Source organism: Pseudophryne corroboree, unplaced genomic scaffold, assembly GCF_028390025.1.
Source record: "Pseudophryne corroboree isolate aPseCor3 unplaced genomic scaffold, aPseCor3.hap2 scaffold_2559, whole genome shotgun sequence".
Lineage (NCBI taxonomy): Eukaryota > Metazoa > Chordata > Amphibia > Anura > Myobatrachidae > Pseudophryne > Pseudophryne corroboree.
This window is the reverse complement of record NW_026969219.1, coordinates 28,579-32,217: the sequence shown is the minus strand read 5'-3', so window position 1 is coordinate 32,217 and position 3,639 is coordinate 28,579. Positions and strand designations below refer to the sequence as shown.

The 3,639-nt window shown below is 41.6% G+C and overlaps 3 non-coding genes across 3 annotated transcripts; all 3 read left to right on the top strand.

The window, feature by feature from the left end:
- The first annotated feature begins 1,780 nt into the window (after positions 1-1,780).
- LOC135012554 (U1 spliceosomal RNA) lies at positions 1,781-1,944 on the top strand. Its single transcript, XR_010211493.1, has one exon. It is a non-coding gene; the product is annotated as a U1 spliceosomal RNA (small nuclear RNA).
- Positions 1,945-2,096: 152 nt separating this feature from the next.
- Positions 2,097-2,259, top strand: LOC135012557 (U1 spliceosomal RNA). Its single transcript, XR_010211495.1, has one exon. It is a non-coding gene; the product is annotated as a U1 spliceosomal RNA (small nuclear RNA).
- Positions 2,260-2,914: 655 nt separating this feature from the next.
- LOC135012556 (U1 spliceosomal RNA) lies at positions 2,915-3,078 on the top strand. The gene has a single exon (XR_010211494.1). It is a non-coding gene; the product is annotated as a U1 spliceosomal RNA (small nuclear RNA).
- The last annotated feature ends 561 nt before the right edge of the window (positions 3,079-3,639 follow it).

Genomic DNA, 3,639 nt, shown 5'->3' with positions numbered 1-3,639 from the left:
TCAGAGTTAGATTTGATTAAGTGATTTTATAAAAAAACAGCTAGGAAGCACAATTTAGCAGTGGGTTGCAGAGAAAATGAAATATGCTGGCAGAAAAATCCAATTGAGTGATTAAACAGCTCTTCATTTTCTGGCTTTATTTTTATGCTAACAAATTTGTTCTCTGAAAAGTGTCCACAAAGCCAAGTATCGGATTAACATCTTTGTAGGGATGGTTTTTCACCTATTACTAAATTAAACTTGCTTCATTGGAAAGGCAGCAAGATGCATCCTCATTTCAATATCTACTGAAATAATACAGGTTGACACCAGGAAACATTAACGCCACTGCATCCTTGCTGCTTTCTCATGTGGAAGTCTGTTTAATGTGAAAACAAGGTGATATCTAATTAGCACACAGGTAAGGAATTAAGAAAATCTTTATTTAAGGGTGAAGATGTTTCTCACAAAATCGTTGCCCCAATGCATCATTGAAATTCAAGCTGGAAAGATGATTTTAATATATCACTTGTACATTTTGTATTGCTCTTCTGGTGACAATGTAGTTTGTTTTTGTCAATTACCATTTTAATAATCGGGTAAAGAAAATTAAGTGGATTTTTGAAAGAAAACAATACTGTCAATATACTATTAAAACATATTAAAATGGTAAAAGTTATTGTACTTTAAGTAAAAATAAAAGAGAAAAAATATCAATCCCAGTTTTGGATTACTTTAATTAACAAAAAAAAATGCATATAGCAGAGGATAGTTTCAATCTGCCTACCTCTGGGTTATGAACCCAGCATGCTTTCATTACAGTACTCTGCTGCACATGTAAGTGCAAGAGATCTTGAAGCACTCACTCATCATGGGAAAGTAACAATGTGTTTCTTCGTTGGTTGATGGAAGAAACATCTTACAAAAACTCTCCAGATTATTGACTTTTTAAAGTTTTTCTAGGAAACGTTCTAGATGAATGCTTATTAGCCTTTGTCAGTATGGACTTTTGCAAAGTGTCTCTGTGGCGCAATTGGTTAGTGTGATTGGTTATTAACCAAAGGGTTGGTGGTTCAATCCCACCCAGGGATGTAATTGACCTTGTTATCAGATTTTGGTGATCTTTAAGTAGACAAGTCAAAATTTCAAAAACCCCTGTTATGGTGTAGGGTACCTGGCCTTCTCTGATGTAATCAGAGTTAGATTTGATTCAGTGATTTTATAAAAACAGCTAGGAAGCACAATTTAGCAGTGGTTTGCAGAGAAAAAGAAATATGCTGGCAAAAAAATCCAATTGAGTGATTAAACAGCTCTTCATTTTCTGGCTTTATTTTTATGCTAACAAATTTGTTCTCTGAAAAGTGTCCACAAAGCCAAGTATCTGATTAACATCTTTGTAGGGATGGTTTTTCACCTATTACTAAATTAAACTTGCTTCATTGGAAAGGCAGCAAGATGCATCCTCATTTCAATATCTACTGAAATAATACAGGTTGACACCAGGAAACATTAACGCCACTGCATCCTTGCCGATGATAACCTCAAGTTGGGTCATTCGGTGCTGCAGAGTCGTACGCACTCTTCCACCCGTTCAAGAGCTTTGGTATAACCCCATGGTTCTTAATGTGACCCCAGCATCCTCTAGGTCGTATGAGAAAATAGGATTTTAATACCTACCGGTAAATCCTTTTCTCTTAGTCTGTAGAGGATGCTGGAGTTCCCTTGTGCTGCCTCAGTTGAATCTCCTTTACTTGACAGAGATGTGCCTGAGCAGCGGCCCTCCCCAGCCCTATCCCAAATCATACTTATTTTGCATAGGAGATACCATGATCATGAAGATTATTCTCCCAGGGTGAGGTTCATTCATTGCATTCTGGGTATGCTGACCCCTGTGATTTCCCCAAATGTGGGTAACTCGACTGCATTATTTGTGGTAGTGGGGGACTGTGTTTGTGTTTTCCTCTGGTCAGCTCTGGTAAAAGTCAGATTTCTTTGTTTCAGATCTTCCTCTAGCCTTGTTCTTCTTTCGAGAGTTCCCTTGTGCTGCCTCAGTTGGATCTCCTTCACTTGACAGGGGGGTGCCCGAGCAGCGACCCTCCCCAGCTCAAGCCCAACTCCTACTTACCTGCCAGGTGAGATACTATGATCATGAAGGTGCTTCTCCCAGGGCAAGGCTCACCCATTGCACTCTGGGTGTGCTGCCCCTGCGATTTCCCCAAATGTGGGAAACTTGACTGCATAATTTGTGTTTCCCCTGGTCGGCTCTCGTATAATTCAGATCTCTTTGTCTCAGGTCTCTCTCCAGCCTAGTTTGCTGTCTGTTTCCACTTCTTTTTTCTTGAGCCCCTCCCTTTTATACCCTTGTGCACTATCCTGACTTCTCCTCCTGTCTGCTTACTTTGTGCCTTCCAATGCACAATGCAAACTACACACCCTTTTACTTGCCTTACAGAGCAGCTCTGGAGCTGTTACAGTGCCAAGCTGCTGTAAGAAATCAGCTTGAATGCTTCAGGGGCTGGGGCATTGTCAACATGAGCCCCACACCGAAGGAGGGTGGGGGTGTTTAATGCGAACTAAGGGTCATCCAAGCGCCGCAAAAGGCCGCCATGCCCTGCATACCCCTTTTCTCTTTTCATATGCAGATGAGGGTTCCAGCCAACTTTGGCCCACTGCTTGGATGACATCACCGTATGCAAATCCATCTTCTGCAGAACTTCCCCCAGGAATGCTTGTACTAGTTGTTGCATTTGGTTTGTTGTTTGGGGGTGCTTCAGTATTAGGCAGCCTTCTGCCCTCCCATGTTCATCTGAAAATATGTGTTCTCCCTGCAGTTGTTGTCTCCAGATGAGAGTTCCCTTGTGCTGCCTCAGTTGAATCTCCTTTACTTGACAGAGATGTGCCTGAGCAGCGGCCCTCCCCAGCCCTATCCCAAATCATACTTATTTTGCATAGGCGATACCATGGTCATGAAGATTGTTCTCCCAGGGTGAGGTTCATTCATTGCATTCTAGGTATGCTGACCCCTGTGATTTCCCCAAATGTGGGAAACTCGACTGCATTATTTGTGGTAGTGGGGGACTGTGTTTGTGCTTTCCTCTGGTCAGCTCTGGTAAAAGTCAGATTTCTTTGTCTCAGATCTTCCTCTAGCCTTGTTCTTCTTTCGAGAGTTCCCTTGTGCTGCCTCAGTTGGATCTCCTTCACTTGACAGGGGGTGCCCGAGCAGCAATCCTCCACAGCTCTGGCCCAACTCCTACTTACCTGCCAGGAGAGATACTATGATCTTCACTGTTAGGGCAATCAGGATGTGGAATTCCCTGCCAGGGAAGGTGGTAATGGCGGACTCTGTAATTGGATTTAAAAAAGGAATGGATACATTTCTGAATGAAAAAGCTATCCAAGGTTATAATACTTAAAATATCAACATGGTTAATCCGGGGGTAACATGAGTTGTAGTAGCTAACTAGTCATAAAACATTATTCAGCAAGTATGTAGAATCATCACAACTTAAAACAGGTTGAACACGATGGGCAATTTGCCTCTATTCAACCTCAAAAACTATGTTACTATATGTTACTATATTACTATGTTACTGTAGTATACAGAACACCACAATGCAATGAGCAGTGATAGTGAGCACTGATGAGGATACTAGAACTGAC